This window comes from Rhododendron vialii, chromosome 12a, assembly GCF_030253575.1.
Source record: "Rhododendron vialii isolate Sample 1 chromosome 12a, ASM3025357v1".
NCBI lineage: Eukaryota > Viridiplantae > Streptophyta > Magnoliopsida > Ericales > Ericaceae > Rhododendron > Rhododendron vialii.
The window spans coordinates 33,300,418-33,314,782 of record NC_080568.1 but is presented as its reverse complement, the minus strand read 5'-3'; the positions used below and the strand labels follow the sequence as shown (position 1 = coordinate 33,314,782).

The 14,365-nt window shown below is 38.5% G+C and overlaps 1 protein-coding gene and 1 pseudogene across 3 annotated transcripts in view; one reads left to right on the top strand and one right to left on the bottom strand.

Moving 5' to 3' along the window:
• Positions 1-14,365, top strand: part of LOC131309874 (protein SAWADEE HOMEODOMAIN HOMOLOG 1) — a 40,842-nt gene that overhangs the window by 19,681 nt on the left and 6,796 nt on the right. The gene's annotated exons all lie outside the window — the stretch shown is intronic.
• On the bottom strand, positions 969-12,587 carry LOC131309876 (ABC transporter G family member 29-like; annotated as a pseudogene).

Here is a 14,365-nt window from a genome sequence, read left to right as displayed (position 1 = left end):
CAATAATCTAAAAAAAAGCTAACAAATACGAAATTTTTTCACAAAAAATAATCGAGAATGGATTTTTTAGCCGAACATCAACAAGGCTTTAGAGCATCTCCAACCTTGACCCATTTTAAAACTCAAATTTAAAAATAGGGTAAAAATCACAAAAATCTCTTTCCAATCTTTGACCCAAACCTTTCCCCATTTTGGGTTTTACCCATTTTTTTGCCCAAATTTGAGACAACTTTTGCTTTGACTCATTTCTCCAACGGCTAGTTAGAGAGAGAGAAAAAGGGAGATGTGTAAAATTTGGGTTTGATGGTTGGAGATGTGTCTACCCAAAATGGGTTTTTACCCAAAATTTGACTCAAATTTGAGAAAAAATATGGATGAAGGCTGGAGATGCTCTTAGATTCCCCCAATTACACTGGTTTCCACCTTCCAATAGATTGTTTATTGGTTTGCTGTGGGATTTCATTTGAGACCTCCCTGTCTTATGTCGGACGGAATTTTTATATTGGCACATAGCGTTGATTTGCTTTGCTGAGAGTGTCCGGAGTCCCATAATAGGTAGTTTAGTGCAATCTTTCGGGCTTGACGCTTTCAGAAAAAAAAAAAAAAAAAAATTGCCTACGAACTTTAGATACATGAATTATATCGAAGCGGTTTTCGCTACTGCAAATGTGGAATGGATTGAAGCTACCGCCGCACTGATCAAGAGGTGAGTATGCAATTATCTCTTCAATTTCGTTGTTGGGTGATCTTTCTATGATTTCGGTTCCGGAACAATATAGCCTAGTCAATTGTAGTTCGTTTTTTTTTATTTTAATTTCTGCTGAATATATTTTAGTTACCTAGTTTATCGATTTTATGCGCAAATTCATCAGTATCTTCAATTCACTTTGTTTGCTTTACCGGTACTATTTCTTGCATTATTGATGGATATTGTGGTTCAATGGACTGTTTTTCGACTAGCAATTAATGGGCAATGTGGGCTGTGATCCGGTTCTGCTCGTAAAACTCTACAAAGGGTTGGATCTGCTTGCACTCCTCTCTCTTGCAGACATTCCTTAGCCTGCAAAATGAGCCACCAATTATTGCCGAACTGGCCGTACGCAGCCGAAAGGCACTCCGATACCTAAGCCAATCTCAACTCTCAACCCAAGGGAGAAAGTGAACAAAACTTTGTGAAGATAGTAACGGCGTATATAGTAAGGGTTTATCATGTACCAGTACGACCTTTATGCTTATGCATTCCATGACATCACCAATAACCGGCTCTTGAGGGTAAGCATGACGACTGCAGGATGGCATGTACTCGGCACCGATGTGGCTCCGCCCTGTCTTACCCATCTGTCGAACCAACCTTGACCCGCCCTCAATGCCACAGACCGAACCGCCCGTCAAGCCGTTAGGGCTTGGCTGTTGGGTCCTTACACAGTCGGTCCGAGTCATGAAACCTGCTGTCCGGCCCACTACAAGAAAATAGTGAGGTTTTTCTTGGTCGAATTGAGTTTTTTTTTCCGCTAGACCTTTTGATGTGAGAGTTGCAGATATATTCCTAAGCTGCTCATTGTATTCTCCTATTGCATTGGGAAGCTTCTTTGTTGTTCTTCACCCGATGACTTCAGGTTTATGCCAAACCACGTAAATTTGTGTTCTAGTGTGAGTGCGATGTTGTCTGTTGTCGTTTACAGACATATCAGTTCCTTCTCCTCAGAACCTATCAAAATCAGTTTATTAAATGGTTGAAACTTGGTTTACGGTACGTTGATTTTTTCGTTGCTTCTGCATGTTGTGTAGACTTTTGAAATAGTTCAGGTGGTCTGATGGGAGTAGGGGTTTCTCTTAAGTCTTAAGGCATTTTGAGTTTAGTTTGATTTCTATACTGTAATCTTTATTGCGGTATAATGTGAATGAAAATTTGGAAGAACTCAAAATATTTCATTTGTGAAAATATATAGACCCAAATAAGTACTAACCAACTACATAATAAGAAGAAACAAAAGGCTTTTGATGATGCAGCTTGAATTGGCTGAGATGCTACATCTTTCAATCTTCTATTAGGAAAGCAATATTGCTTTTTATTTCACTTCAGTGTTCTAAATGTTTACATGATCCACTATAAACTTTCAGTACATCCCTTACATCTACTCGCTGGTAAAAGTACATTTACGAACATGTTTTCATCCTACTATATGCGATAAATGGACTATTTGACGCCACAATCTCTGCTACCGCCTTTGGAAGTTCAAAGTTTTGATGCAGTAAGCGTACATGAAGGCAAAGAAGACTGTGAAACTAACCAATACCCCAGCAACTGGTCCGATGAAGTTTGTTTCATAGCCGAAATGATGCTCCAAGTACCATTTTACAGTTGGATCAGGCAACACCCCGGGCACTTTAATGGTGTCCACAATATCACCGTACTGTGACACAATGAACCCGTAAACTGTCCACGCAACTGGGCAGATCCAGTAATACCATATCCACCACTTTGGGAGGCTCTAAAAAAATCAATTAAAAGTGGGGGAAATGGTGTCAAAATGTGTCTATGTAAAGTAATAGTCTAAGGGGAAATTGAAATTACCGGTCTGGGAATGAAGAAACCCGAGAAAAGACTGAAGAGTGAAAAGAAAGCAGCGGCAAAAATGGCTGCTACTTGGTGGTTTGGGGTGAGGGAAACGGTCATCATAGTACGTGAAGTAGACAAAGGAGATATATGTGATGAAGAAGAACCAGAAGAATTTATGCGCTGTCCATTCGAAGCCCACCATGGCATACACTATAAGAGCATAATAGGAGGCTTGAACTAGCACATATGGTACTTCCAAAATCACCTGTATGTCAGTTCACAACAAATCCATGAGTAACGTGAATTTTTATCTGAGATGAAATGAGAACCTCATTTAGGAAAGAATTGAGTTTTGGGGTTGACAGATTGAATGGAAGCTTCACAAAACTGAATTCTCTATCAGTTGGTTGATTTCACAGTTTAATACCAATATTTTGTGTCTTGTATATGCTGACTGTGTCAAACATTACCCTCACCTGTGCCAATGCATAAGGTAATGCAGAGTACATTCCGGCAGCTCTTTCTCGATAGAATACTGTTCTTTCAACCGCTACCAGAGGTTGTACTGTGTTGCAATTATTTACTCCAATGAAAATGACAGAAGAAAACATTGCCCCGATGACCCTTGTCAGATCACTTGTGTTGCCCCTGGTCCAATTAAAATATAAAAATGGAAGTTTTCTCCTATCACCAAATGACTCTGTTATATATTTCAAATTTTGTTGAAAGTAGACACAAACCTTTTAGTCCCAACCTGCCAAAAGATTGTTCCAATCATAAGGGCAGCTGCTAAGGTGAAGAAGAACCTCACAAGGTTGTAGTCAGGACTTCTCCAATAAGTCCACCAATGCTTCCATAGGCAGGATTTGAATTGCCCCCATGTCGGTTGAGAAAATTGTGTTGGGAAATAGAGGTCTTTGGCCCCCGCTGGAGGTGCACTCAACTCCTGCAATAGAGCCTTGTTTCTTCTGCTCGTGGACATGTATTAGTTTGAATCTATAGAATCTAAAATCCAAAAAGCACATTGTATAGTTTAACTGGTTTTGTTGAATTCAACGCTTATTCATATGTATACCATGATTTTCACCCAATCAGGTCGTGCCAAAACTTCGGCTGCTCTCTTCTGTATATTAATTCCTTACTTCAAGCCACTTGTGGTCTCAACAGATCCAGCCTGTCTTGCCACTGATAACATAAGTCTGAAAAACATATGTTCATGTATATTTTTCTATTTACATATATAGAGCTTGTACTCTCATAAGCACAAGAAAAACAAATTTGTCAATACATTCTACTTTTGTTTCCTTTATGATAATTAGCTCTATACCATTCTCTTGAATGCTTAAAGAGCTACCTCAAATTTTATCTTCCTTTTTAGTTTGTAGTTAGGTATTATAGTTCGTTATCAGTACAGGAAAACAAGCAGATGCAAGAGTCTTTCTAACAACTAAAGAAGTAATATCAAACATTTTTTTGAAAAAGCTTCAAGCCGATTTTCTGGTATGCTTTCAAATTCTTCTCGGCCTTGCGTAAGAAAAAAAATGCTTAATCTAGTGTATATGTATTCTAACAAATGTTTACAAGTTCATTTTTCTTGTATATGCACAAATGTGGAATACATTTGTATATATAGGTGTATAGATATATTTCTCAGGTTCAGTTTTTCAGATAGCAAGATGTGTTGGACTTGTCAAGAAACCGTAGGTCGCCCATAGTAAGCAATTAATAGCAGAAGAGAGCTGCCAGAGATTTGGCAATACCTGATGGAGTGAAATCCGTACTTATGCATGGAGAACGGAATAAATTGTAATGTACTTTTCACTTAGTTACTTACTGATACAAGGCTGATGATTTGTAGTGTTCAGAAATATCTATCCCAAGCCGGACTTCTGCTGCAACTGAGCTCACTTCAAGCATCCATGTCGCTGGATTGTATCTTTCTTTAATTTTGGGAACTCCAGGAATTGCCTAGAACAAGAAGTAATTGTTGAATCATTTCTAGTTGTCTCTCCCCAAGAATGGAGTAGATTTTTCACGAATGTAAAATACCTCAAAATGCTCAATAAGCTTGTGAGAATTGAATCCCAGTGGTCCTGAGTATACTACTTGTCCTCCCCTTTTCATCAGTAGCAGCTGATGCACAAGATTGTTTGATGTAACCAGATTTGTATATACACGGATATTCGTTTATAGAGAGAGAGAGATAGACAGACACCTCATCAAATGCTTCAAAGATATCTATGCTAGGCTGATGAATTGTGCAAATCACTGTTCTCCCTGTATCCACTGTGTTTCTCACAGTTCTCATAACAATTGCTGCTGCTCTTGCATCAAGACCTGAAGTTGGTTCATCCATGAATATGATTGATGGATTGGCAACTAGCTCCACTGCTATGGTCAATCTCTTTCTCTGTTCTGTTGACAAACCCGTTATTCCTGGAAGCCCAACAATAGCATCCTTGAGATTGTCTAGTTCAACTAGATCCATCACTTCATCCACAAAAACCTGGGAAACGAAACAAAAGAAAAAGGCTATTTTTAGTGCTACACCTTCCATTATCATATCATATTAGAGGAGTTGAGTTTTGTTCACCCTCCACTTAAGAGGGTGAACATTACCATCCTTCTTATTGGTTGAAATAATATGGATCTCATCACAAAGTAATGTCATGCTTACCAAAAAGTGTATTGCATGGTGAACATGACAGCACTTTGTGGTGGGATCCACATCATTTCAACCAATAGGAAGGAGGGTAATGTTCATCCTCTTTTAAGGAACGTGAACAAAATTGCACTCCTCTAATGATGTGGCAAAACCCTGGCCAAAACTTGGATTTGCTGAATACTTGCCATATCAAGATCACAGATGGTCAAAGATGCAATAGGAATTAGTTTTTCCAACATGGTATGTAAACCATGGGAGTACTATAGACAAGTAAAGAACATTTTTGGTACTGTTGTTTGCCAAAATTGGCAATGGCATTTCAGCTAGAACCGTTGGATTTGCTCTTCAAGTGATTTATGAATGGAAGTTACCATTTTTTCGTCCTTATTGACTTCCTTTGGCAGTCGAAGGAAAGCCGAGTAAATCAATGATTCATGAACGGTGACTTGAGGTGAGTGGATGTCATTTTGCTCGCAGTATCCAGAAATTCTGGCAAAGGTTTCTTGTTTCTTGGGGAATCCCGAAATCCTAACATCACCTTCAACGTAACCACCTGTTTTCCTGCCTGCTAGCACATCCATTAGTGTTGTTTTTCCAGCCCCACTGACTCCCATCAGTGCGGTCAGAACACCAGGCCTAAATGCACCGGTTACTTCCTGAAGTAGTTGGAGCTTGTCCTCCATTACTCCTTGTTCCTTCATGTCCTGTTGCAATCCACGTAATTTGCTAGTTCTTGAGTTTCTAAGACTTCGTTTACAAGTAATTATCTTAGTAGTGCTAAATTGCTAATATGCCAAAATGAATAGCATTTGATCTGAAATGGGATTGAAAAAGGAGAAGGGTGACTTACTGGGGGCATATCCACATAATAATTCATGCAATCGAAAGACAAGGAGAGAGGAGTGAAAGGAAGAATCATTCCTCTCTTTGGAGTGACTCCACGCGCAACCTCAAGATTTGAATCTTCATTTCTGCCATTGACACTGGCTTGGCTGCTCATTCGTTGGATTCCCATTTCTCCTGAATTTTTTACAATGTAAGTGACTCTGGAATTGCTATATTAACTATTCATATCAGATGGATTATTCTTACTTGAATTGTTCCCGTCAGCAGCTGTTAAAGATTGGGGAAGCAAACCTATCTTCAATCTGGTTGTTCTAAGTCTCGGTGCTTCCTTAGTTTCTTTTGTGTCAGCTTCCATCTCCCTTGCTGTTTCTTTGGAGATTATAGCTTGTGGCTTTCCAAGAGCTATTTTTAATGGACAAGACTATAGTATCAGTCACCACTCCAATGAAGAGACAAAATCTCTTGTTCTTTTCGAATATAATTTTAACTTACGGTTTAAGTACATGAGAGCAGGGGTGAAGAGAATGTTGAACAGAACTGCAAAACCCAAAAGAGCTCCTGCCCCAATCCAAAGCCAGTTTTTTTCAGTGAACACATCAAAGTTCTTTAGCACTTCAACGCTCAATCTAGTAACATTATCTGTAGCCTATAACAGCATAACGAAAACAAATTTACTACTCCATTTTATAACTTTCGCCAATCTTTCTTAAGAATGAGAATTTGAAGTGATTGACTTGGTAGTTGGAAAGAACACGTGAAAATCAAAGCGTGGTAGCTAAGTACAAAGAACTTACCAATTTGTTCATCCACCTTGGAGCAAACATCTCATTTACAGCCAAAGCATTGAAACCGTAGGTCAGAGGCGACACCCAGTAACCCCACTCCCACCACTTCGGGATTTGACCTGACACATAGGAAGCGACTCTTCATTCGTTTAATTTGAACCGTCTAGAATTGAACAAATTTCAGAGAAGGGAAAAAGAGGATGGAATCATGCAAGTCTCGTGGTAATGTACATATTCTTAGTTCTTTGTAACCACAAACACATTTCTTCTTTGTGCTTTTATCTTTGTTTTACTCGGAGATTTTTCAATTTTTGGAGTTGCAGTACTAGCCTTTTTGAAGGATGAAACCACCAAGCATGAAGACAATGAGGAGAGCTAGAGATCCACCGGTGTTGGCTATGATCATGGTCCTACTGACTCCAGCAATAAGCCTGAACAACCCAGCAGCCATTTGTTGGAGCAGAAACACTACCAACAATTGCTTGAAGAACCTGTAAGGAAGCAAAACAGAGAATGCAAAATTATAAATCCCTCATACCAAACAAAATGCCCGGAAAGTACATGTGCAAAATTGATTCTTGTGTGGCCACCCCACATGCTATGAAGAACTGACACAACTAACTAGTTGCCAATTGCCATATGCATGTCGTCACACTGGCACACGTATGAATTGTCTCTTATTATGAGTCCCAAGCGTTAGCCATTCTGCTATGAATGCTTAGTGGAGAATCTGGAGATCCTCGTGCATTGGTACATAGTCAATTGAAATGAAATTTGTAGTCTAAATGTATGGTACACACCAAGTGGCACGTCTATTTAATTTTTTGCTAGTTTTTCCCCCCCTTCAGACAAGTCTTGGACACTCATGTGTTCTTAAAGTAGACACACCAGGGACACGACCTTTTTGTCTTGTGCCTTGCTGTTGGTCTTTTTTTGGCAGAATGAGTTTCTTTTGTTAATACAATATCCATGTTAATACATTTATGCAACAGAAATATTTTGTTCACCATTTCCTCACTGTATCCATCTCCCGATTTTTTTGGAAATTACCGTGACTTATATCCATTCGCGCGTATCTTTGTCCGGGATGATGCTTCTTAGACCAGACCAAAGGCAAGTATGAAATGGTCAAATCACGGTTACCTACTAGCTTCAGGTGCAAATCCAACTGTGTAATACGTCATGGCAGTCCAAGCAATGGACTCGAGCACCGATATCGGTATTCTGAGCAGGAAAGTAGGGAGGGTGAAAGCCCAAGTTGGGTAAAACAGCAGGTCCCTGTGCTTATAAAACACTGGAAGCCTTTGCACGGTGAGTGATAGTTCAGCATAACCATTGAACATGTTGTTGATCAATGCGAACAAAAGTGCACCAACATATGTAGCCCCATCCTCTTCATTCCTAGCGTGCATTCTGGTCCTCAGGAAAACCGTCGACGCGATGATCGCCATAATGATGATCTGCGCGGTCTTGAAAACGTACACAAAGGAGTTTCTCTTGATCAGCAACCATTCTTTGTCAAATGAGGCCTTGAGAAGTTCCCACTTGGGGACTGAATATTTTTCGTAGACTAGAGCAGCTGGGTGGCTTTGGGCTTTGTCGTAAGGGCCTGAGAGCTCATTCTTGAGCCGGAGGCCCATGTGGAATAGGTTGAATCTGTTCGCGAACTCGGTGACCGATATGTCTCTGTATGGTTTGGTTCCGTTGGCCCAGTATTGCTCTTGGTCCTTTCTTGAGGTAACCTGTGAGAAATTAGAATATAGCCTTGGCTTAAGTCCTTGTTTGTTTACTTGCTCTTTTTTTCAACTCGTCTGAACAAGAGAGGCCGGAGAATTATGCCCTGTTCTTCTAAGTGAAACAATATTTATTTTTGAATTAAAGGTGGTGTATTGTGAGAGAATGACCTGTCTCGTGAAGCAAAAAATAAGTACTACTTAAAAAATAAAAACCTTGGCGGAATGGAGCATTCAACAATATGAACTAAATTTTGGGGAAAAAACACTGAAAGGTCAAAATTGTGACTTTTTGTTTTTGTTTTTTGTGAGATTTCTTCCAAATTAAATTCCTATTCTAGACGTACTCGATCAAAATAAAGGAAAAAGAAAAAAAAATGTCTAGATGTTGAAAAAAAAATCATTGAAGATGAAACCAATTCTTTACTAAAAGAAGGCTGACTTCCAGAAATGTCAAACGTGTCTGGGCCTGAATTGGGCCTTGACTGTATTTTCATGTTTGGGCCTCTTGACGCACCATATTGCAATAGTCCCATTACGTGTGATTATACCTCTTGCAAGAAATCAGCGGTTCCTTTCCTCTGTGGGCAATTGAATCCACAACTCCAGAAGAACTCAAGTATGTGTTCTCGAGGGCCCTGATAAACAATCTGGCCCTCTGATAAGAGAATGATGTCATCGAATAGATCGAACGTCTCAGGAGCGGGCTGGAGTAGGGACATCAGGATGGTAGCTTCGGTGAGGTGTGCAATCTGCTGCAAGCACTTCACTATTTGAAATGTTGTGGAGCTATCAAGGCCTGTTGATATCTCATCCATAAATAGAGTTTTGGTGGATCCAACAATCATCTCCCCTGTATCAAGTTGGTAGTTACATTATTATGAATTTCAAGAATCTTTTATTGGGGTTTCTATGCATGGAATTTGATTGGATGATTGTTTGACTTTTAGCAACTTATACTCTTTTTCAAATCAAAAAGGGGGTCAACCTGTCGTTACTCGCTTTTTTTGTCCTCCTGATATTCCTCGTTGCATCTCATCTCCAACAATCGTGTCACGACACACATCCAGTCCTAACATCTGTATAAGTATAAACAATAGAGACTCACAAATTAAATTAACTCTAGTTTAGCAAATTGTTGAGTTAATACGATCGAGTCGAGCTCATTAGTGTTACCCTGAGGGTGTAGTCGATAATTAGGTTGCTCTTTACACCTTCCAATGCAGTTGCCTAATGTATAAAACAAAAGAGACAATGATTATATTTTAAAAAACGACCAATATTCACCCAAACTATTTATGTGTGTGACAACTACCTTCATGAAAAGGTCAACCTCGGCCTCAGGAAAAATCCCAGCCTCTCTCTCCCTTCGTGCAAGCTCAGTCAACAGTTCTAGTACAATTTAGTCATTAACATGAAAATCGGACCCAAAATATACATATATAAACACACAACCAACGTGTGAAATTTGGTAAAATTTGATTGGATTTAGTAACATATCGGAACCCAACCCCTTGGCACCTTGCGGAGAAATTTAAGGTTTCTTTCAGTCATTTCTCCCACATGAACATCATTTTGGCTTATATATGCTGATGTTTTTTGTGGTACGAACTCGTTGAGCCTGTGTCCGTTATAAGTTACTTCTCCTCTTACTTGCTCCACAATATTACGTACTTAAAACAATAATAAAAAACTGCAAATTATTGATGGGTTTTGTAAAGGAATGAGAAAATGTATTCAAACATATACTAGTATCAATTTTCCTCAATCTGTTTTTGCAATATCCAAACATAAAATGTTATCCTTAATCATGGGTCATGGAGGAGGGATTCTTGTAAACCTTACCTTCAAGGTGGGGTCCAACTTTCCAGCAAGCGCCAACAAGAAGGTTGTCTTCCCAGAGGATGGTGGGCCCAGTAAAAGTGTCATCCTATAAAAGATTTAGGTAATTATATCCTCAAAATATATTAGCCCTAACCATGCATAAACAAGGATTTTAGAACCAATATATTTTAAGAATGCTTTGCACGCGAACGGATTTTTTTATTTTTTTTTGGTGGCAATTCCTTGAAGATTTTAGAAACAATATTTAAGAATGCTTTGAAGGTAAACACTAGTCGATGTATTATTATCTCTTGAGACAAATGAAGTTTGCCAATAGGGCTTCTAGCCCAATGCAAGGTACTTCCTCAACTCTTTCAAATGTAGAAGATAAGACTTCGATTCTTGCCAGAAGCGTAAGTGCTTAGTGTGACAAAAAAAAAAAAAAAACTCAATGAAGTTTACCTTGATGGTTTTATAATACCGGAGGCATCTCTCAAAATTGTGAGCTTTGTTCTTTCGGCCAATCGGATACCAACCAAATTCAATGCTGACTCGGCAATATTTAAGGCTGTGTTTGGAAGAGTGGGAAGTGCTCTGTCCCCAATGTAGCAATCCGCTTCTATGGTTAAATTCTCAAACCTAACTTCCACCGTTGGAAGGATAATCCCAACCCTGAAATGACAAAGAAGAAGAAGAAGAAGGAAAAAAATGATTAATGACACGACACCTTCCAAAAGTTCGATCAGGTACCTATATCGAATACCCGACAGTTAAAAGTAATACTCCATAAGAACAATTTAACATGTCTAAAAGGGAGAAAAACCTTTTTTACAGAGGTTTCCGTACGTAAAAAAGTTTTACAGAGGTGAATGGCGAGTGTTCAAAAGTGTTTTGGACGGTCCGGATTTTAAAAAAACTTTTTCAGGAGTTTTTTAAAAAAAAATTCAGACAGTTGATTGCCGAAACGGACATGTGAGATTTGCCGCCTCCGCGAACAACTTATTCGCTGCTCCTCCGTGAATAAGTTAAGTGTCTCTCGTCTAAAAGGACACTTAACTAAAACATATATAGTCGATCCTTAGGACTTCAATTTTAGGGAAAGACTACAATATACACCCTTTATTTGAGTGTGTATCATATGCACCTCTCAAAATGTTATGAATTATAGAGAAAAGTTACGAATCGTATTGCTAAAAAGTTACGAATCATATAAAGGTTACGAGATATACCAAAATTTATGAATCATAATGAAAACGTTACGAATCGTATTGCTGAAAAGTTATGAATTCTAGAACAAAAGTTACGAAACACTCTAAAATATTATGAATGAACCACAAAATAGGTGTATCTGGTACATCCTTTTAAGGGGTGTGTATTGTAGACTTTCCCTCAATTTTAATTACTACTATCATATACCACGGTTGTTTTTATATATATGCATGCATGTTACATTAATTTATACTTTTATTTTCTATGCACACATCGATCATTCTACCACATAATTTTGCAAAATTATTCAAGAAATATGTTAAAATAAAATCACTTGCGGTCAAATGTTAAACTCAGACCTACGTAAGTGTCTAGAAAGGCACCATCAATATATAGGAAAATTAATTAACCTACTTCTCAGTTCGGTTTCTGAGCTTTTTCAAGAATTTCTCGTTATCTTCCTCAGGAACCCTAAAGAGACTATCGATGAGTTGTGTTTGATCATTCAAATCAAGTTTCCGCACATCAACCTCCTTGTGTACCACCGTGCTCTCCACGAAAGATTTTATGATGCTTGTTCGTAACCTAGCATACGTTGGCAACTTCTCTAAAGCAGCCCATTTGAGAGCTTCTTCGTCTTCCTCCGCATGACTACTCTTTTGGTTTTGGCTATGATCTTCTTCCATAGTACTCCAATTGCCCATGCGGACGCTCCTGCTTATGTTTTGGCTTATTGAATGATGCACATTCTCAACGTCCTCCATCTTCCTTTTCCTGAGAGATGAATGAATATGTTCTATATAAGAAAATCTTAATAACACAAAAAAAAAAAAAAAAGCCAAAAAAAAATTGCTTAAAAAGCTGGTGGCAGAACTCTCGACAAGTTTGAGTAGATCCCACCCCAATAAGACCCCACACTCACAAGTCACAATTAGCTTATAATTCGTATTTCTTGTCACTGTGCTAGACGTAGTACGAGCTCTTTTGCCTTCCAGTAGGGTGAAATTATATATAGTGGCCCATTGGCCATTGTTAGCTATTACTGCATTAGAATAAGGAAAAGTAGAAGAAATTAAATAGACATCCTGTTTGGAGAACTTATTTAGGTGTCCATCCTGACGGGTTTGAATACTTATGTTTCCATTCTCAAATTGTCAAGTTGCCCTATTATACCCCAATTTATACATTAATATATTAATATATATTTTTATGGGATATACCAGATTTTTAATCCCACAATTATAGGGATTATGCAAATCTCTCTCTCTCTAATCCCACATATCTTCTCTTTCTTTCCTCCCCCATCCCATTCACCTAACACAACGTGCTCCATTCAATTTCATCAGCGACAACCACCATGAAATTCCTCCTCATTCTATTCTACCTGATACAAACCCAACTCTCCTTTCCTTCTCCCACTTCACGTTACTATGGTGGCCATAGGAGAGAGAGAGAGAGAGAGGAATACTGGGTTTTGACTACGGAATAGTGCAGGCACCATTAGTAATCAGCCTAATCCCTTTTGAAAGAGACTCTGTTTCCTTTTTTTCGGTCAACCCCATAACCCCTGACTTTCCCAACATTCTCCCACTTTTCCCCCTATTCCCACAATCTCCCAGTTGAATTACAAATCCCTAGAAAACAAAACAATCAGTCCTTAATTTGTGTAACCCGCTCCACTTGATTTTGATCGGCCAAAGCCAACATCTCATCTGGCCTCCGCCTCTGCCCCTGGTTCTCTAACAGGCCGTGGATGACCCACGCCACTAGAGCGATCCAGTGCTCCTGATCATGTGACTCTCCATCCGCGGAATCATTTAGCCGTGGGTTTCGGCCAGGTGTTTCTTCATGCTGATTTTGTTTGTGAGGAAATAGTTTTTTTTTTTTTTTTGCGTAAACGTGAGGAAATAATTTTGTCATTATTTCGGAATGCGTGTTTCGAGTTCTCCGAATTTTGTCATTATTTTTGTTTAGTGTATTATAGTTTCATGGGCACAATTTTACTATACATATTCATGATCATTTTTGTTTCATGGTGATTCATAAATTTTTCGATTTTTGTCATGTTTGTGAATTGATAATAATTTGTTCATCTACCTCGATTGAAACCTACACTTCTCAAAACTTGTCATATTTTCTGATTTTTGTCATATTTTTTATTTGATCATGTTTTGTTCATCTACTTCAATCGAAACCTACTTTTCTCGAAACTTGCATGCTTTCCAATTTTGTCATGTTTTTTAATTGATATTTTTTGTTCATCTAACTCGATCAGGTTTTGCCATGTTTTGTAAATTAATCATGCCATGTTTTTCGGCTTACACATTCATTTTTGTAAAAGTCGTGTTTTCTTTTTAGATTTTAGGGGAATGAAATATGGGAGAGAGGAAAAAAATTCAAAAGATTAGGTGAGAAATATTTGAAAAAGGAGAGAGAATTGGGATAATTAGAAAAAATAAAAAAAGAGAAAGATTTGAAAAATTAGGAGAAAGAAAAGGGTAGTTTAGGATTTAATTGAATTTGAGGATGGAAAGATAAATATTTAAACACATTAGGATGAACACCTAAATAAGTAGGGTGAAAAGGATGGCTAATTAAATTCCCCGGAAAAGTAATGCTAGATCGCGCGCGCTCTCTCTCTCTCTCTCTCTTAAAACTCAGGCCGCCACCTATATGGCTATATCTTTCTTCTTCCTCCCCTGTACCCTAAGGTTTCACACCCTTAAATGTCTGTCGAAGGGAA